At 43.4% G+C, this 20,851-nt stretch overlaps 15 non-coding genes across 15 annotated transcripts; all 15 read left to right on the top strand.

Annotated features, from left to right (window-relative positions):
* Positions 1-2,060: 2,060 nt before the first annotated feature.
* Positions 2,061-2,134, top strand: trnan-guu. The gene has a single exon. It is a non-coding gene; the product is annotated as a tRNA-Asn (tRNA).
* Positions 2,135-3,226: 1,092 nt separating this feature from the next.
* On the top strand, positions 3,227-3,300 carry trnan-guu. The gene has a single exon. It is a non-coding gene; the product is annotated as a tRNA-Asn (tRNA).
* Positions 3,301-4,398: 1,098 nt separating this feature from the next.
* trnan-guu lies at positions 4,399-4,472 on the top strand. Its single transcript has one exon. It is a non-coding gene; the product is annotated as a tRNA-Asn (tRNA).
* A 1,098-nt stretch (positions 4,473-5,570) lies between these two features.
* Positions 5,571-5,644, top strand: trnan-guu. The gene has a single exon. It is a non-coding gene; the product is annotated as a tRNA-Asn (tRNA).
* A 4,565-nt stretch (positions 5,645-10,209) lies between these two features.
* trnan-guu lies at positions 10,210-10,283 on the top strand. The gene has a single exon. It is a non-coding gene; the product is annotated as a tRNA-Asn (tRNA).
* A 1,092-nt stretch (positions 10,284-11,375) lies between these two features.
* trnan-guu lies at positions 11,376-11,449 on the top strand. Its single transcript has one exon. It is a non-coding gene; the product is annotated as a tRNA-Asn (tRNA).
* A 1,098-nt stretch (positions 11,450-12,547) lies between these two features.
* On the top strand, positions 12,548-12,621 carry trnan-guu. Its single transcript has one exon. It is a non-coding gene; the product is annotated as a tRNA-Asn (tRNA).
* Positions 12,622-13,724: 1,103 nt separating this feature from the next.
* trnan-guu lies at positions 13,725-13,798 on the top strand. Its single transcript has one exon. It is a non-coding gene; the product is annotated as a tRNA-Asn (tRNA).
* A 983-nt stretch (positions 13,799-14,781) lies between these two features.
* On the top strand, positions 14,782-14,855 carry trnan-guu. The gene has a single exon. It is a non-coding gene; the product is annotated as a tRNA-Asn (tRNA).
* A 1,278-nt stretch (positions 14,856-16,133) lies between these two features.
* trnan-guu lies at positions 16,134-16,207 on the top strand. Its single transcript has one exon. It is a non-coding gene; the product is annotated as a tRNA-Asn (tRNA).
* A 264-nt stretch (positions 16,208-16,471) lies between these two features.
* trnan-guu lies at positions 16,472-16,545 on the top strand. The gene has a single exon. It is a non-coding gene; the product is annotated as a tRNA-Asn (tRNA).
* A 1,278-nt stretch (positions 16,546-17,823) lies between these two features.
* Positions 17,824-17,897, top strand: trnan-guu. The gene has a single exon. It is a non-coding gene; the product is annotated as a tRNA-Asn (tRNA).
* A 1,092-nt stretch (positions 17,898-18,989) lies between these two features.
* Positions 18,990-19,063, top strand: trnan-guu. The gene has a single exon. It is a non-coding gene; the product is annotated as a tRNA-Asn (tRNA).
* Positions 19,064-19,327: 264 nt separating this feature from the next.
* On the top strand, positions 19,328-19,401 carry trnan-guu. The gene has a single exon. It is a non-coding gene; the product is annotated as a tRNA-Asn (tRNA).
* Positions 19,402-20,679: 1,278 nt separating this feature from the next.
* trnan-guu lies at positions 20,680-20,753 on the top strand. Its single transcript has one exon. It is a non-coding gene; the product is annotated as a tRNA-Asn (tRNA).
* Positions 20,754-20,851: the final 98 nt, after the last annotated feature.

Here is a 20,851-nt window from a genome sequence, read left to right as displayed (position 1 = left end):
GACCCTGGGTCTCGACCCCGCCCTGTGCAACTGGGTACTGGACTTCCTGACGGGCCGCCCCCAGGTGGTGAGGGTAGGCAACAACATCTCCTCCCCGCTGATCCTCAACACTGGGGCCCCACAAGGGTGCGTTCTGAGCCCTCTCCTGTACTCCCTGTTCACCCACGACTGCGTGGCCACGCACGCCTCCAACTCAATCATCAAGTTTGCGGACGACACAACAGTGGTAGGCTTGATTACCAACAATGACGAGACGGCCTACAGGGAGGAGGTGAGGGCCCTCGGAGTGTGGTGTCAGGAAAATAACCTCACACTCAACGTCAACAAAACTAAGGAGATGATTGTGGACTTCAGGAAACAGCAGAGGGAACACCCCCCTATCCACATCGATGGAACAGTAGTGGAGAGGGTAGCAAGTTTTAAGTTCCTCGGCATACACATCACAGACAAACTGAATTGGTCCACTCACACAGACAGCATTGTGAAGAAGGCGCAGCAGCGCCTCTTCAACCTTAGGAGGCTGAAGAAATTTGGCTTGTCACCAAAAGCACTCACAAACTTCTACAGATGCACAATCGAGAGCATCCTGGCGGGCTGTATCACCGCCTGGTACGGCAACTGCTCCGCCCTCAACCGTAAGGCTCTCCAGAGGGTAGTGAGGTCTGCACAACGCATCACCGGGGGCAAACTACCTGCCCTCCAGGACACCTACACCACCCGATGTCACAGGAAGGCCATAAAGATCATCAAGGACATCAACCACCCGAGCCACTGCCTGTTCACCCCGCTATCATCCAGAAGGCGAGGTCAGTACAGGTGCATCAAAGCTGGGACCGAGAGACTGAAAAACAGCTTCTATCTCAAGGCCATCAGACTGTTAAACAGCCACCACTAACATTGAGTGGCTGTCGCCAAAACACTGACACTGACTCAACTCCAGCCACTTTAATAATGGGAAATGATGTAAATATATCACTAGCCACTTTAAACAATGCTACCTTATATAATGTTACTTACCCTACATTATTCATCTCATATGCATACGTATATACTGTACTCTATATCATCGACTGTATCCTTGTGTAATACATGTATCACTAGCCACTTTAACTATGCCACTTTGTTTACATACTCATCTCATATGTATATACTGTACTCGATACCATCTACTGTATCTTGCCTATGCTGCCCTGTACCATCACTCATTCATATATCCTTATGTACATATTCTTTATCCCCTCACACTGTGTACAAGACAGTAGTTTTGGAATTGTTAGTTAGATTACTTGATGGTTATTACTGCATTGTCGGAACTAGAAGCACAAGCATTTCGCTACACTCGCATTAACATCTGCTAACCATGTGTATGTGACAAATAAAATGTGATTTGATTTGATTTGATTTGTTGAACATGAAAGATGACAAGTTATGATACCTACTGGTAAAATGGCTGTCAATGGTCTCTGATCTTCTGTTACTCAATAGCTTGATCATTCTGTGTTCTCCAAGGAACATATAATTTATTCTTATTAATCTGGCTGGTATGACAACGTAAATTATGTCAATCTGGCATGAAAAACCTTAGCATTTATATTTATCTTGCGAGAAGGACAATGTTGGTCCAGTGTGTTTGTGTGTATATGTACGCCAATACACCATGAAAGTGACTAGCCACTTCATCATTCTTCCGGAGTCAGTCCCCTAATTATTTTTGAATGGGCTTGGCGATTATATATTACATTTGTGAAAATGCAGTTGTTTAAAATATAAATTTATCAGAATATATTTGTGATTGCAGCTGAATTTACTCCTGCCAGATGCCTTTTAATATAATGTTGCGCTGACGAACATTGCGCTACATTTTTGCCCTTATAAGGCCATTCAAAAAGCTAACAAACATTAGAAAACTACAGGTCTACTTCCTTGAAAATGTTGCTGCACTTTTGATGCACGTTAACACAACCATTGGAACAAAGTGTTGTTGTTTCGTAAACTCCATGTTCGGTTAGATGAGAGCACAAATGGCCAGAGATCAAGCGTCAGGGTCAAATACACCACAAGTCTCTGTGGCGCAATTGGTTAGTGCGTTAGACTGTTAATCTAAAGGTTGGTGGTTTGACCCCACCCAGGGACGACAGTTCTCAGTTTGTTGTGCTCCATGATGTGGATGTGACATCCTGTAATGAGATTCCTGTTATTTTGCCCTGGTCAATGCCAACACAAGCCTCTCTAGTGCAATCAGTTAGCGTGTTTGACTGTCAATCTAAAGGTTGGTGCATCATCACCACCCAGGGATGACATTTTTCAGATTGTGGAGATGCTGTGAACTGACCCTTCCTGACTTGGCATGAGCTTCCATGAGTCTTTGGCCTGCTGAGGGTCAGTATAACCACAAGTCCCTGTGGTGCAATTGGTTGGTGCGTTAGACTGTTAATTTAAAAGTTGGTGATTTGAGCCCACCCAGGGATGCTGTCTTTCTGTTTCTAGTGATGTGGAAGACCTTCCTGGCCTTACAGTAAGCTTGCTTTTGACCTGCTGTGTTTCCTGTTGTCACATGTGATTGGTGTGTTGTTGAACATGAAAGATGACAAGTTACGATACCTACTGGTAAAATGGCTGTCAATGGTCTCTGATCTTCTGTTACTCAATAGCTTGATCATTCTGTGTTCTCCAAGGAACATATAATTTATTCTTATTAATCTGGCTGGTATGACAACGTAAATTATGTCAATCTGGCATGAAAAACCTTAGCATTTATATTTATCTTGCGAGAAGGACAATGTTGGTCCCGTGTGTTTGTGTGTATATGTACGCCAATACGCCATGAAAGTGACTAGCCACTTCATCATTCTTCCGGAGTCAGTCCCCTAATTATTTTTGAATGGGCTTGGCGATTATATATTACATTTGTGAAAATGCAGTTGTTTAAAATATATATTTATCAGAATATATTTGTGATTGCGGCTGCAATTACTCCTGCCAGATGCCTTTTAATATAATGTTGCGCTGACGAACATTGCGCTACATTTTTGCCCTTATAAGGCCATTCAAAAAGCTAACAAACATTAGAAAACTACAGGTCTACTTCCTTGAAAATGTTGCTGCACTTTTGATGCACGTTAACACAACCATTGGAACAAAGTGTTGTTGTTTCGTAAACTCCATGTTCAGTTGGATGAGAGCACAAATGGCCATCGATCAAGCGTCAGGGTCATATACACCACAAGTCTCTGTGGCGCAATTGGTTAGCGCGTTAGACTGTTAATCTAAAGGTTGGTGGTTCGAGCCCACCCAGGGACGACAGTTGTCAGTTTGTTGTGCTCCATGATGTGGATGTGACATCCTGGACCTGTAATGAGATTCCTGTTATTTTGCCCCGGTCAATGCCAACACAAGCCTCTCTAGTGCAATCAGTTAGCGTGTTTGACTGTCAATCTAAAGGTTGGTGCATCATCACCACCCAGGGATGACATTTTTCAGATTGTGGAGATGCTGTGAACTGACCCTTCCTGACTTGGCATGAGCTTCCATGAGTCTTTGGCCTGCTGAGGGTCAGTATAACCACAAGTCCCTGTGGTGCAATTGGTTGGTGCGTTAGACTGTTAATTTAAAAGTTGGTGATTTGAGCCCACCCAGGGATGCTGTCTTTCTGTTTCTAGTGATGTGGAAGACCTTCCTGGCCTTACAGTAAGCTTGCTTTTGACCTGCTGTGTTTCCTGTTGTCACATGTGATTGGTGTGTTGTTGAACATGAAAGATGACAAGTTACGATACCTACTGGTAAAATGGCTGTCAATGGTCTCTGATCTTCTGTTACTCAATAGCTTGATCATTCTGTGTTCTCCAAGGAACAAATAATTTATTCTTATTAATCTGGCTGGTATGACAACGTAAATTATGTCAATCTGGCATGAAAAACCTTAGCATTTATATTTATCTTGCGAGAAGGACAATGTTGGTCCCGTGTGTTTGTGTGTATATGTACGCCAATACGCCATGAAAGTGACTAGCCACTTCATCATTCTTCCGGAGTCAGTCCCCTAATTATTTTTGAATGGGCTTGGCGATTATATATTACATTTGTGAAAATGCAGTTGTTTAAAATATATATTTATCAGAATATATTTGTGATTGCGGCTGCAATTACTCCTGCCAGATGCCTTTTAATATAATGTTGCGCTGACGAACATTGCGCTACATTTTTGCCCTTATAAGGCCATTCAAAAAGCTAACAAACATTAGAAAACTACAGGTCTACTTCCTTGAAAATGTTGCTGCACTTTTGATGCACGTTAACACAACCATTGGAACAAAGTGTTGTTGTTTCGTAAACTCCATGTTCAGTTGGATGAGAGCACAAATGGCCATCGATCAAGCGTCAGGGTCATATACACCACAAGTCTCTGTGGCGCAATTGGTTAGCGCGTTAGACTGTTAATCTAAAGGTTGGTGGTTCGAGCCCACCCAGGGACGACAGTTGTCAGTTTGTTGTGCTCCATGATGTGGATGTGACATCCTGGACCTGTAATGAGATTCCTGTTATTTTGCCCCGGTCAATGCCAACACAAGCCTCTCTAGTGCAATCAGTTAGCGTGTTTGACTGTCAATCTAAAGGTTGGTGCATCATCACCACCCAGGGATGACATTTTTCAGATTGTGGAGATGCTGTGAACTGACCCTTCCTGACTTGGCATGAGCTTCCATGAGTCTTTGGCCTGCTGAGGGTCAGTATAACCACAAGTCCCTGTGGTGCAATTGGTTGGTGCGTTAGACTGTTAATTTAAAAGTTGGTGATTTGAGCCCACCCAGGGATGCTGTCTTTCTGTTTCTAGTGATGTGGAAGACCTTCCTGGCCTTACAGTAAGCTTGCTTTTGACCTGCTGTGTTTCCTGTTGTCACATGTGATTGGTGTGTTGTTGAACATGAAAGATGACAAGTTACGATACCTACTGGTAAAATGGCTGTCAATGGTCTCTGATCTTCTGTTACTCAATAGCTTGATCATTCTGTGTTCTCCAAGGAACAAATAATTTATTCTTATTAATCTGGCTGGTATGACAACGTAAATTATGTCAATCTGGCATGAAAAACCTTAGCATTTATATTTATCTTGCGAGAAGGACAATGTTGGTCCCGTGTGTTTGTGTGTATATGTACGCCAATACGCCATGAAAGTGACTAGCCACTTCATCATTCTTCCGGAGTCAGTCCCCTAATTATTTTTGAATGGGCTTGGCGATTATATATTACATTTGTGAAAATGCAGTTGTTTAAAATATATATTTATCAGAATATATTTGTGATTGCGGCTGCAATTACTCCTGCCAGATGCCTTTTAATATAATGTTGCGCTGACGAACATTGCGCTACATTTTTGCCCTTATAAGGCCATTCAAAAAGCTAACAAACATTAGAAAACTACAGGTCTACTTCCTTGAAAATGTTACTGCACTTTTGATGCACGTTAACACAACCATTGGAACAAAGTGTTGTTGTTTCGTAAACTCCATGTTCAGTTGGATGAGAGCACAAATGGCCAGAGATCAAGCGTCAGGGTCAAATACACCACAAGTCTCTGTGGCGCAATTGTTTAGCGCGTTAGACTGTTAATCTAAAGGTTGGTGGTTCGAGCCCACCCAGGGACGACAGTTGTCAGTTTGTTGCGCTCCATTATGTGGATGTGACATCCTGGACCTGTAATGAGATTCCTGTTATTTTGCCCTGCTGATGGTCAATGCCAACACAAGCCTCTCTAGTGCAATCAGTTAGCGTGTTTGACTGTCAATCTAAAGGTTGGTGCATCATCACCACCCAGGGATGACATTTTTCAGATTGTGGAGATGCTGTGAACTGACCCTTCCTGACTTGGCTTGAGCTTCCATGAGTCTTTGGCCTGCTGAGGGTCAGTATAACCACAAGTCTCTGTGGTGCAATTGGTTGGCGCGTTAGACTGTTAATTTAAAAGTTGGTGATTTGAGCCCACCCAGGGATGCTGTCTTTCTGTTTCTAGTGATGTGGAAGACCTTCCTGGCCTTACAGTAAGCTTGCTTTTGACCTGCTGTGTTTCCTGTTGTCACATGATTTCCGGCGCCGACAGAGATGGCCGCCTCGCTTCGCGTTCCTAGGAAACTATGCAGTTTTTTGTTTTTTTACGTGTTATTTCTGACATTAGTACCCCAGGTCATCTTAGGTTTCATTACATACAGTCGAGAAGAACTACTGAATATAAGATCAGCGTCAACTCACCATCAGTACGACCAAGAATATGTTTTTCGCGACGCAGATCCTGTGTTCTGCCTTACAAACAGGACAACGGAGTGGATCCCATGCAGCGACCGAAAAAAACGACTCCGAAAAAGAGGGAAACGAGGCGGTCTTCTGGTCAGACTCCGGAGACGGGCACACCGTGCACCATTCCCTAGCATTCTTCTTGCCAATGTCCAGTCTCTTGACAACAAGGTTGATGAAATCCGAGCAAGGGTAGCATTCCAGAGGGACATCAGAGACTGTAACGTTCTTTGCTTCACGGAAACGTGGCTTACTGGAGAGACGCTATCCGAAGCGGTGCAGCCAACGGGTTTCTCCACGCATCGCGCAGACAGAAACAAACATCTTTCTGGTAAGAAGAGGGGCGGGGGCGTATGCCTTATGACTAACGTGACATGGTGTGATGAAATAAACATACAGGAACTCAAATCCTTCTGTTCACCTGATTTAGAATTCCTCACAATCAAATGTAGACCGCATTATCTACCAAGAGAATTCTCTTCGATTATAATCACAGCCGTATATATCCCCCCCCAAGCAGACACATCGTTGGCTCTGAATGAACTTTATTTGACTCTTTGCAAACTGGAAACCATTTATCCGGAGGCTGCATTCATTGTAGCTGGGGATTTTAACAAGGCTAATCTGAAAACAAGACTCCCTACATTTTATCAGCATATCGATTGCGCAACCAGGGGTGGAAAGACCTTGGATCATTGTTACTCTAACTTCCGCGACACATATAAGGCCCTGCCCCGCCCCCCTTTCGGAAAAGCTGACCACAACTCCATTTTGTTGATCCCTGCCTACAGACAGAAACTAAAACAAGAGGCTCCCACGCTGAGGTCTGTCCAACGCTGGTCCGACCAAGCTGACTCCACACTCCAAGACTGCTTCCATCACGTGGACTGGGACATGTTTCGTATTGCGTCAGAAAACAACATTGACGAATACGCTGATTCGGTGTGCGAGTTCATTAGAACGTGCGTTGAAGATGTCGTTCCCATAGCAACGATTAAAACATTCCATAACCAGAAACCGTGGATTGATGGCAGCATTCGCGTGAAACTGAAAGCGCGAACCACTGCTTTTAATCAGGGCAAGGTGTCTGGTAACATGACCGAATACAAACAGTGCAGCTATTCCCTCCGCAAGGCTATCAAACAAGCTAAGCGTCAGTACAGAGACAAAGTAGAATCTCAATTCAACGGCTCAGACACAAGAGGCATGTGGCAGGGTCTACAGTCAATCACGGACTACAGGAAGAAATCCAGCCCAGTCACGGACCAGGATGTCCTGCTCCCAGGCAGACTAAATAACTTTTTTGCCCGCTTTGAGGACAATACAGTGCCACTGACACGGCCTGCAACGAAAACTTGCGGTCTCTCCTTCACTGCAGCCGAGGTGAGTAAGACATTTAAACGTGTTAACCCTCGCAAGGCTGCAGGCCCAGACGGCATCCCCAGCCGCACCCTCAGAGCATGCGCAGACCAGCTGGCCGGTGTGTTTACGGACATATTCAATCAATCCCTATACCAGTCTGCTGTTCCCACATGCTTCAAGAGGGCCACCATTGTTCCTGTTCCCAAGAAAGCTAAGGTAACTGAGCTAAACGACTACCGCCCCGTAGCACTCACTTCCGTCATCATGAAGTGCTTTGAGAGACTAGTCAAGGACCATATCACCTCCACCCTACCTGACACCCTAGACCCACTCCAATTTGCTTACCGCCCAAATAGGTCCACAGACGATGCAATCTCAACCACACTGCACACTGCCCTAACCCATCTGGACAAGAGGAATACCTATGTGAGAATGCTGTTCATTGACTACAGCTCGGCATTCAACACCATAGTACCCTCCAAGCTCGTCATCAAGCTCGAGACCCTGGGTCTCGACCCCGCCCTGTGCAACTGGGTACTGGACTTCCTGACGGGCCGCCCCCAGGTGGTGAGGGTAGGCAACAACATCTCCTCCCCGCTGATCCTCAACACTGGGGCCCCACAAGGGTGCGTTCTGAGCCCTCTCCTGTACTCCCTGTTCACCCACGACTGCGTGGCCACGCACGCCTCCAACTCAATCATCAAGTTTGCGGACGACACAACAGTGGTAGGCTTGATTACCAACAATGACGAGACGGCCTACAGGGAGGAGGTGAGGGCCCTCGGAGTGTGGTGTCAGGAAAATAACCTCACACTCAACGTCAACAAAACTAAGGAGATGATTGTGGACTTCAGGAAACAGCAGAGGGAACACCCCCCTATCCACATCGATGGAACAGTAGTGGAGAGGGTAGCAAGTTTTAAGTTCCTCGGCATACACATCACAGACAAACTGAATTGGTCCACTCACACAGACAGCATTGTGAAGAAGGCGCAGCAGCGCCTCTTCAACCTTAGGAGGCTGAAGAAATTTGGCTTGTCACCAAAAGCACTCACAAACTTCTACAGATGCACAATCGAGAGCATCCTGGCGGGCTGTATCACCGCCTGGTACGGCAACTGCTCCGCCCTCAACCGTAAGGCTCTCCAGAGGGTAGTGAGGTCTGCACAACGCATCACCGGGGGCAAACTACCTGCCCTCCAGGACACCTACACCACCCGATGTCACAGGAAGGCCATAAAGATCATCAAGGACATCAACCACCCGAGCCACTGCCTGTTCACCCCGCTATCATCCAGAAGGCGAGGTCAGTACAGGTGCATCAAAGCTGGGACCGAGAGACTGAAAAACAGCTTCTATCTCAAGGCCATCAGACTGTTAAACAGCCACCACTAACATTGAGTGGCTGTCGCCAAAACACTGACACTGACTCAACTCCAGCCACTTTAATAATGGGAAATGATGTAAATATATCACTAGCCACTTTAAACAATGCTACCTTATATAATGTTACTTACCCTACATTATTCATCTCATATGCATACGTATATACTGTACTCTATATCATCGACTGTATCCTTGTGTAATACATGTATCACTAGCCACTTTAACTATGCCACTTTGTTTACATACTCATCTCATATGTATATACTGTACTCGATACCATCTACTGTATCTTGCCTATGCTGCCCTGTACCATCACTCATTCATATATCCTTATGTACATATTCTTTATCCCCTCACACTGTGTACAAGACAGTAGTTTTGGAATTGTTAGTTAGATTACTTGATGGTTATTACTGCATTGTCGGAACTAGAAGCACAAGCATTTCGCTACACTCGCATTAACATCTGCTAACCATGTGTATGTGACAAATAAAATGTGATTTGATTTGATTTGATTTGTTGAACATGAAAGATGACAAGTTATGATACCTACTGGTAAAATGGCTGTCAATGGTCTCTGATCTTCTGTTACTCAATAGCTTGATCATTCTGTGTTCTCCAAGGAACATATAATTTATTCTTATTAATCTGGCTGGTATGACAACGTAAATTATGTCAATCTGGCATGAAAAACCTTAGCATTTATATTTATCTTGCGAGAAGGACAATGTTGGTCCAGTGTGTTTGTGTGTATATGTACGCCAATACACCATGAAAGTGACTAGCCACTTCATCATTCTTCCGGAGTCAGTCCCCTAATTATTTTTGAATGGGCTTGGCGATTATATATTACATTTGTGAAAATGCAGTTGTTTAAAATATAAATTTATCAGAATATATTTGTGATTGCAGCTGAATTTACTCCTGCCAGATGCCTTTTAATATAATGTTGCGCTGACGAACATTGCGCTACATTTTTGCCCTTATAAGGCCATTCAAAAAGCTAACAAACATTAGAAAACTACAGGTCTACTTCCTTGAAAATGTTGCTGCACTTTTGATGCACGTTAACACAACCATTGGAACAAAGTGTTGTTGTTTCGTAAACTCCATGTTCGGTTAGATGAGAGCACAAATGGCCAGAGATCAAGCGTCAGGGTCAAATACACCACAAGTCTCTGTGGCGCAATTGGTTAGTGCGTTAGACTGTTAATCTAAAGGTTGGTGGTTTGACCCCACCCAGGGACGACAGTTCTCAGTTTGTTGTGCTCCATGATGTGGATGTGACATCCTGTAATGAGATTCCTGTTATTTTGCCCTGGTCAATGCCAACACAAGCCTCTCTAGTGCAATCAGTTAGCGTGTTTGACTGTCAATCTAAAGGTTGGTGCATCATCACCACCCAGGGATGACATTTTTCAGATTGTGGAGATGCTGTGAACTGACCCTTCCTGACTTGGCATGAGCTTCCATGAGTCTTTGGCCTGCTGAGGGTCAGTATAACCACAAGTCCCTGTGGTGCAATTGGTTGGTGCGTTAGACTGTTAATTTAAAAGTTGGTGATTTGAGCCCACCCAGGGATGCTGTCTTTCTGTTTCTAGTGATGTGGAAGACCTTCCTGGCCTTACAGTAAGCTTGCTTTTGACCTGCTGTGTTTCCTGTTGTCACATGTGATTGGTGTGTTGTTGAACATGAAAGATGACAAGTTACGATACCTACTGGTAAAATGGCTGTCAATGGTCTCTGATCTTCTGTTACTCAATAGCTTGATCATTCTGTGTTCTCCAAGGAACATATAATTTATTCTTATTAATCTGGCTGGTATGACAACGTAAATTATGTCAATCTGGCATGAAAAACCTTAGCATTTATATTTATCTTGCGAGAAGGACAATGTTGGTCCCGTGTGTTTGTGTGTATATGTACGCCAATACGCCATGAAAGTGACTAGCCACTTCATCATTCTTCCGGAGTCAGTCCCCTAATTATTTTTGAATGGGCTTGGCGATTATATATTACATTTGTGAAAATGCAGTTGTTTAAAATATATATTTATCAGAATATATTTGTGATTGCGGCTGCAATTACTCCTGCCAGATGCCTTTTAATATAATGTTGCGCTGACGAACATTGCGCTACATTTTTGCCCTTATAAGGCCATTCAAAAAGCTAACAAACATTAGAAAACTACAGGTCTACTTCCTTGAAAATGTTGCTGCACTTTTGATGCACGTTAACACAACCATTGGAACAAAGTGTTGTTGTTTCGTAAACTCCATGTTCAGTTGGATGAGAGCACAAATGGCCAGAGATCAAGCGTCAGGGTCATATACACCACAAGTCTCTGTGGCGCAATTGGTTAGCGCGTTAGACTGTTAATCTAAAGGTTGGTGGTTCGAGCCCACCCAGGGACGACAGTTGTCAGTTTGTTGTGCTCCATGATGTGGATGTGACATCCTGGACCTGTAATGAGATTCCTGTTATTTTGCCCCGGTCAATGCCAACACAAGCCTCTCTAGTGCAATCAGTTAGCGTGTTTGACTGTCAATCTAAAGGTTGGTGCATCATCACCACCCAGGGATGACATTTTTCAGATTGTGGAGATGCTGTGAACTGACCCTTCCTGACTTGGCATGAGCTTCCATGAGTCTTTGGCCTGCTGAGGGTCAGTATAACCACAAGTCCCTGTGGTGCAATTGGTTGGTGCGTTAGACTGTTAATTTAAAAGTTGGTGATTTGAGCCCACCCAGGGATGCTGTCTTTCTGTTTCTAGTGATGTGGAAGACCTTCCTGGCCTTACAGTAAGCTTGCTTTTGACCTGCTGTGTTTCCTGTTGTCACATGTGATTGGTGTGTTGTTGAACATGAAAGATGACAAGTTACGATACCTACTGGTAAAATGGCTGTCAATGGTCTCTGATCTTCTGTTACTCAATAGCTTGATCATTCTGTGTTCTCCAAGGAACAAATAATTTATTCTTATTAATCTGGCTGGTATGACAACGTAAATTATGTCAATCTGGCATGAAAAACCTTAGCATTTATATTTATCTTGCGAGAAGGACAATGTTGGTCCCGTGTGTTTGTGTGTATATGTACGCCAATACGCCATGAAAGTGACTAGCCACTTCATCATTCTTCCGGAGTCAGTCCCCTAATTATTTTTGAATGGGCTTGGCGATTATATATTACATTTGTGAAAATGCAGTTGTTTAAAATATATATTTATCAGAATATATTTGTGATTGCGGCTGCAATTACTCCTGCCAGATGCCTTTTAATATAATGTTGCGCTGACGAACATTGCGCTACATTTTTGCCCTTATAAGGCCATTCAAAAAGCTAACAAACATTAGAAAACTACAGGTCTACTTCCTTGAAAATGTTACTGCACTTTTGATGCACGTTAACACAACCATTGGAACAAAGTGTTGTTGTTTCGTAAACTCCATGTTCAGTTGGATGAGAGCACAAATGGCCAGAGATCAAGCGTCAGGGTCAAATACACCACAAGTCTCTGTGGCGCAATTGTTTAGCGCGTTAGACTGTTAATCTAAAGGTTGGTGGTTCGAGCCCACCCAGGGACGACAGTTGTCAGTTTGTTGCGCTCCATTATGTGGATGTGACATCCTGGACCTGTAATGAGATTCCTGTTATTTTGCCCTGCTGATGGTCAATGCCAACACAAGCCTCTCTAGTGCAATCAGTTAGCGTGTTTGACTGTCAATCTAAAGGTTGGTGCATCATCACCACCCAGGGATGACATTTTTCAGATTGTGGAGATGCTGTGAACTGACCCTTCCTGACTTGGCTTGAGCTTCCATGAGTCTTTGGCCTGCTGAGGGTCAGTATAACCACAAGTCTCTGTGGTGCAATTGGTTGGCGCGTTAGACTGTTAATTTAAAAGTTGGTGATTTGAGCCCACCCAGGGATGCTGTCTTTCTGTTTCTAGTGATGTGGAAGACCTTCCTGGCCTTACAGTAAGCTTGCTTTTGACCTGCTGTGTTTCCTGTTGTCACATGTGATTGGTGTGTTGTTGAACATGAAAGATGACAAGTTACGATACCTACTGGTAAAATGGCTGACAATGGTCTCTGATCTTCTGTTACTCAATAGCTTGATCATTCTGTGTTCTCCAAGGAACATATAATTTATTCTTATTAATCTGGCTGGTATGACAACGTAAATTATGTCAATCTGGCATGAAAAACCTTAGCATTTATATTTATCTCGCGAGAAGGACAATGTTGGTCCAGTGTGTTTGTGTGTATATGTACGCCAATACGCCATGAAAGTGACTAGCCACTTCATCATTCTTCCGGAGTCAGTCCCCTAATTATTTTGAATGGGCTTGGCGATTATATATTACATTTGTGAAAATGCAGTTGTTTAAAATATATATTTATCAAAATATATTTGTGATTGCGGCTGAATTTACTCCTGCCAGATGCCTTTTAATATAATGTTGCGCTGACGAACATTGCGCTACATTTTTGCCCTTTTAAGGCCATTCAAAAAGCTAACAAACATTAGAAAACTATAGGTCTACTTCCTTGAAAATGTTGCTGCACTTTTGATGCACGTTAACACAACCATTGGAACAAAGTGTTGTTGTTTCGTAAACTCCATGTTCAGTTGGATGAGAGCACAAATGGCCAGAGATCAAGCGTCAGGGTCAAATACACCACAAGTCTCTGTGGCGAAATTGGTTAGCGCGTTAGACTGTTAATCTAAAGGTTGGTGGTTCGAGCCCACCCAGGGACGACAGTTCTCAGTTTGTTGCGCTCCATTATGTGGATGTGACATCCTGGACCTGTAATGAGATTCCTGTTATTTTGCCCTGCTGATGGTCAATGCCAACACAAGCCTCTCTAGTGCAATCAGTTAACGTGTTAGACTGTTAATCTAAAGGTTGGTGGTTCGAGCCCACCCAGGGACGACAGTTCTCAGTTTGTTGCGCTCCATTATGTGGATGTGACATCCTGGACCTGTAATGAGATTCCTGTTATTTTGCCCTGCTGATGGTCAATGCCAACACAAGCCTCTCTAGTGCAATCAGTTAGCGTGTTTGACTGTCAATCTAAAGGTTGGTGCATCATCACCACCCAGGGATGACATTTTTCAGATTGTGGAGATGCTGTGAACTGACCCTTCCTGACTTGGCTTGAGCTTCCATGAGTCTTTGGCCTGCTGAGGGTCAGTATAACCACAAGTCTCTGTGGTGCAATTGGTTGGCGCGTTAGACTGTTAATTTAAAAGTTGGTGATTTGAGCCCACCCAGGGATGCTGTCTTTCTGTTTCTAGTGATGTGGAAGACCTTCCTGGCCTTACAGTAAGCTTCCTTTTGACCTGCTGTGTTTCCTGTTGTCACATGTGATTGGTGTGTTGTTGAACATGAAAGATGACAAGTTACGATACCTACTGGTAAAATGGCTGACAATGGTCTCTGATCTTCTGTTACTCAATAGCTTGATCATTCTGTGTTCTCCAAGGAACATATAATTTATTCTTATTAATCTGGCTGGTATGACAACGTAAATTATGTCAATCTGGCATGAAAAACCTTAGCATTTATATTTATCTCGCGAGAAGGACAATGTTGGTCCAGTGTGTTTGTGTGTATATGTACGCCAATACGCCATGAAAGTGACTAGCCACTTCATCATTCTTCCGGAGTCAGTCCCCTAATTATTTTGAATGGGCTTGGCGATTATATATTACATTTGTGAAAATGCAGTTGTTTACAAGTCTCTGTGGTGCAATTGGTTAGCGCGTTAGACTGTTAATCTAAAGGTTGGTGGTTCGAGCCCACCCAGGGACAACAGTTCTCAGTTTGTTGCGCTCCATTATGTGGATGTGACATCCTGGACCTGTAATGAGATTCCTGTTATTTTGCCCTGCTGATGGTCAATGCCAACACAAGCCTCTCTAGTGCAATCAGTTAGCGTGTTAGACTGTTAATCTAAAGGTTGGTGGTTCGAGCCCACCCAGGGACGACAGTTCTCAGTTTGTTGCGCTCCATTATGTGGATGTGACATCCTGGACCTGTAATGAGATTCCTGTTATTTTGCCCTGCTGATGGTCAATGCCAACACAAGCCTCTCTAGTGCAATCAGTTAGCGTGTTTGACTGTCAATCTAAAGGTTGGTGCATCATCACCACCCAGGGATGACATTTTTCAGATTGTGGAGATGCTGTGAACTGACCCTTCCTGACTTGGCTTGAGCTTCCATGAGTCTTTGGCCTGCTGAGGGTCAGTATAACCACAAGTCTCTGTGGTGCAATTGGTTGGCGCGTTAGACTGTTAATTTAAAAGTTGGTGATTTGAGCCCACCCAGGGATGCTGTCTTTCTGTTTCTAGTGATGTGGAAGACCTTCCTGGCCTTACAGTAAGCTTGCTTTTGACCTGCTGTGTTTCCTGTTGTCACATGTGATTGGTGTGTTGTTGAACATGAAAGATGACAAGTTACGATACCTACTGGTAAAATGGCTGACAATGGTCTCTGATCTTCTGTTACTCAATAGCTTGATCATTCTGTGTTCTCCAAGGAACATATAATTTATTCTTATTAATCTGGCTGGTATGACAACGTAAATTATGTCAATCTGGCATGAAAAACCTTAGCATTTATATTTATCTCGCGAGAAGGACAATGTTGGTCCAGTGTGTTTGTGTGTATATGTACGCCAATACGCCATGAAAGTGACTAGCCACTTCATCATTCTTCCGGAGTCAGTCCCCTAATTATTTTGAATGGGCTTGGCGATTATATATTACATTTGTGAAAATGCAGTTGTTTAAAATATATATTTATCAAAATATATTTGTGATTGCGGCTGAATTTACTCCTGCCAGATGCCTTTTAATATAATGTTGCGCTGACGAACATTGCGCTACATTTTTGCCCTTTTAAGGCCATTCAAAAAGCTAACAAACATTAGAAAACTATAGGTCTACTTCCTTGAAAATGTTGCTGCACTTTTGATGCACGTTAACACAACCATTGGAACAAAGTGTTGTTGTTTCGTAAACTCCATGTTCAGTTGGATGAGAGCACAAATGGCCATCGATCAAGCGTCAGGGTCATATACACCACAAGTCTCTGTGGCGCAATTGGTTAGCGTGTTAGACTGTTAATCTAAAGGTTGGTGGTTCGAGCCCACCCAGGGACGACAGTTGTCAGTTTGTTGTGCTCCATAATGTGGATGTGACATCCTGGACCTGTAATGAGATTCCTGTTATTTTGCCCCGGTCAATGCCAACACAAGCCTCTCTAGTGCAATCAGTTAGCGTGTTTGACTGTCAATCTAAAGGTTGGTGCATCATCACCACCCAGGGATGACATTTTTCAGATTGTGGAGATGTGAACTGACCCTTCCTGACTTGGCTTGAGCTTCCATGAGACTTTGGCCTGCTGAGGATCAGTATAACCACAAGTCTCTGTGGTGCAATTGGTTAGCGCGTTAGACTGTTAATCTAAAGGTTGTTGGTTCGAGCCCACCCAGGGACGACAGTTCTCAATTTGTTGCGCTCCATCATGTGGATGTGACATCCTGGACCTGTAATGAGATTCCTGTTATTTTGCCCTGCTGATGGTCAATGCCAACACAAGCCTCTCTAGTGCAATCAGTTAGCGTGTTAGACTGTTAATCTAAAGGTTGGTGGTTCGAGCCCACCCAGGGACGACAGTTCTCAGTTTGTTGCGCTCCATTATGTGGATGTGACATCCTGGACCTGTAATGAGATTCCTGTTATTTTGCCCTGCTGATGGTCAATGCCAACACAAGCCTCTCTAGTGCAATCAGTTAGCGTGTTTGACTGTCAATCTAAAGGTTGGTGCATCATCACCACCCAGGGATGACATTTTTCAGATTGTGGAGATGCTGTGAACTGACCCTTCCTGACTTGGCTTGAGCTTCCATGAGTCTTTGGCCTGCTGAGGGTCAGTATAACCACAAGTCTCTGTGGTGCAATTGGTTGGCGCGTTAGACTGTTAATTTAAAAGTTGGTGATTTGAGCCCACCCAGGGATGCTGTCTTTCTGTTTCTAGTGATGTGGAAGACCTTCCTGGCCTTACAGTAAGCTTGCTTTTGACCTGCTGTGTTTCCTGTTGTCACATGTGATTGGTGTGTTGTTGAACATGAAAGATGACAAGTTACGATACCTACTGGTAAAATGGCTGACAATGGTCTCTGATCTTCTGTTACTCAATAGCTTGATCATTCTGTTTTCTCCAAGGAACATATAATTTATTCTTATTAATCTGGCTGGTATGACAACGTAAATTATGTCAATCTGGCATGAAAAACCTTAGCATTTATATTTATCTCGCGAGAAGGACAATGTTGGTCCAGTGTGTTTGTGTGTATATGTACGCCAATACGCCATGAAAGTGACTAGCCACTTCATCATTCTTCCGGAGTCAGTCCCCTAATTATTTTGAATGGGCTTGGCGATTATATATTACATTTGTGAAAATGCAGTTGTTTAAAATATATATTTATCAAAATATATTTGTGATTGCGGCTGAATTTACTCCTGCCAGATGCCTTTTAATATAATGTTGCGCTGACGAACATTGCGCTACATTTTTGCCCTTTTAAGGCCATTCAAAAAGCTAACAAACATTAGAAAACTATAGGTCTACTTCCTTGAAAATGTTGCTGCACTTTTGATGCACGTTAACACAACAATTGGAACAAAGTGTTGTTGTTTCGTAAACTCCATGTTCAGTCGGATGAGAGCACAAATGGCCATCGATCAAGCGTCAGGGTCATATACACCACAAGTCTCTGTGGCGCAATTGGTTAGCGTGTTAGACTGTTAATCTAAAGGTTGGTGGTTCGAGCCCACCCAGGGACGACAGTTGTCAGTTTGTTGTGCTCCATAATGTGGATGTGACATCCTGGACCTGTAATGAGATTCCTGTTATTTTGCCCCGGTCAATGCCAACACAAGCCTCTAGTGCAATCAGTTAGCGTGTTTGACTGTCAATCTAAAGGTTGGTGCATCATCACCACCCAGGGATGACATTTTTCAGATTGTGGAGATGTGAACTGACCCTTCCTGACTTGGCTTGAGCTTCCATGAGACTTTGGCCTGCTGAGGATCAGTATAACCACAAGTCTCTGTGGTGCAATTGGTTGGCGCGTTAGACTGTTAATTTAAAAGTTGGTGATTTGAGCCCACCCAGGAATGCTGTCTTTCTGTTTCTAGTGATGTGGAAGACCTTCCTGGCCTTACAGTAAGCTTGCTTTTGACCTGCTGTGTTTCCTGTTGTCACATGTGATTGGTGTGTTGTTGAACATGAAAGATGACAAGTTATCATACCTACTGGTAAAATGGTTGTCAATGGTCTCTGATCTTCTGTTACTCAATAGCTTGATCATTCTGTGTTCTCCAAGGAACATATAATTTATTCTTATTAATCTGGCTGGTATGACAACGTAAATGATGTAAATCTGGCATGAAAAACCTTAGCATTTATATTTATCTTGCGAGAAGGACAATGTTGGTCCAGTGTGTTTGTGTGTATATGTACGCCAATACGCCATGAAAGTGACTAGCCACTTCATCATTCTTCCGGAGTCAGTCCCCTAATTATTTTGAATGGGCTTGGCGATTATATATTACATTTGTGAAAATGCAGTTGTTTAAAATATATATTTATCAGAATATATTTGTGATTGCGGCTGAATTTACTCCTGCCAGATGCCTTTTAATATAATGTTGCGCTGACGAACATTGCGCTACTTTTTTGCCCTTTTAAGGCCATTCAAAAAGCTAACAAACATTAGAAAACTATAGGTCTACTTCCTTGAAAATGTTGCTGCACTTTTGATGCACGTTAACACAACAATTGGAACAAAGTGTTGTTGTTTCGTAAACTCCATGTTCAGTCGGATGAGAGCACAAATGGCCATCGATCAAGCGTCAGGGTCATATACACCACAAGTCTCTGTGGCGCAATTGGTTAGCGCGTTAGACTGTTAATCTAAAGGTTGGTGGTTCGAGCCCACCCAGGGATGACAGTTGTCAGTTTGTTGTGCTCCATAATGTGGATGTGACATCCTGGACCTGTAATGAGATTCCTGTTATTTTGCCCCGGTCAATGCCAACACAAGCCTCTCTAGTGCAATCAGTTAGCGTGTTTGACTGTCAATCTAAAGGTTGGTGCATCATCACCACCCAGGGATGACATTTTTCAGATTGTGGAGATGTGAACTGACCCTTCCTGACTTGGCTTGAGCATCCATGAGAATTTGGCCTGCTGAGGATCAGTATAACCACAAGTCTCTGTGGTGCAATTGGTTAGCGCGTTAGACTGTTAATCTAAAGGTTGGTGGTTCGAGCCCACCCAGGGACAACAGTTCTCAGTTTGTTGCGCTCCATTATGTGGATGTGACATCCTGGACCTGTAATGAGATTCCTGTTATTTTGCCCTGCTGATGGTCAATGCCAACACAAGCCTCTCTAGTGCAATCAGTTAGCGTGTTAGACTGTTAATCTAAAGGTTGGTGGTTCGAGCCCACCCAGGGACGACAGTTCTCAGTTTGTTGCGCTCCATTATGTGGATGTGACATCCTGGACCTGTAATGAGATTCCTGTTATTTTGCCCTGCTGATGGTCAATGCCAACACAAGCCTCTCTAGTGCAATCAGTTAGCGTGTTTGACTGTCAATCTAAAGGTTGGTGCATCATCACCACCCAGGGATGACATTTTTCAGATTGTGGAGATGCTGTGAACTGACCCTTCCTGACTTGGCTTGAGCTTCCATGAGTCTTTGGCCTGCTGAGGGTCAGTATAACCACAAGTCTCTGTGGTGCAATTGGTTGGCGCGTTAGACTGTTAATTTAAAAGTTGGTGATTTGAGCCCACCCAGGGATGCTGTCTTTCTGTTTCTAGTGATGTGGAAGACCTTCCTGGCCTTACAGTAAGCTTGCTTTTGACCTGCTGTGTTTCCTGTTGTCACATGTGATTGGTGTGTTGTTGAACATGAAAGATGACAAGTTACGATACCTACTGGTAAAATGGCTGACAATGGTCTCTGATCTTCTGTTACTCAATAGCTTGATCATTCTGTGTTCTCCAAGGAACATATAATTTATTCTTATTAATCTGGCTGGTATGACAACGTAAATTATGTCAATCTGGCATGAAAAACCTTAGCATTTATATTTATCTCGCGAGAAGGACAATGTTGGTCCAGTGTGTTTGTGTGTATATGTACGCCAATACGCCATGAAAGTGACTAGCCACTTCATCATTCTTCCGGAGTCAGTCCCCTAATTATTTTGAATGGGCTTGGCGATTATATATTACATTTGTGAAAATGCAGTTGTTTAAAATATATATTTATCAAAATATATTTGTGATTGCGGCTGAATTTACTCCTGCCAGATGCCTTTTAATATAATGTTGCGCTGACGAACATTGCGCTACATTTTTGCCCTTTTAAGGCCATTCAAAAAGCTAACAAACATTAGAAAACTATAGGTCTACTTCCTTGAAAATGTTGCTGCACTTTTGATGCACGTTAACACAACCATTGGAACAAAGTGTTGTTGTTTCGTAAACTCCATGTTCAGTTGGATGAGAGCACAAATGGCCATCGATCAAGCGTCAGGGTCATATACACCACAAGTCTCTGTGGCGCAATTGGTTAGCGTGTTAGACTGTTAATCTAAAGGTTGGTGGTTCGAGCCCACCCAGGGACGACAGTTGTCAGTTTGTTGTGCTCCATAATGTGGATGTGACATCCTGGACCTGTAATGAGATTCCTGTTATTTTGCCCCGGTCAATGCCAACACAAGCC

This window comes from Oncorhynchus mykiss, chromosome 21 (genome assembly GCF_013265735.2).
Source record: "Oncorhynchus mykiss isolate Arlee chromosome 21, USDA_OmykA_1.1, whole genome shotgun sequence".
NCBI classification, from domain to species: Eukaryota; Metazoa; Chordata; class Actinopteri; order Salmoniformes; family Salmonidae; genus Oncorhynchus; species Oncorhynchus mykiss.
This window is presented reverse-complemented; position numbering and strand designations above follow the sequence as displayed.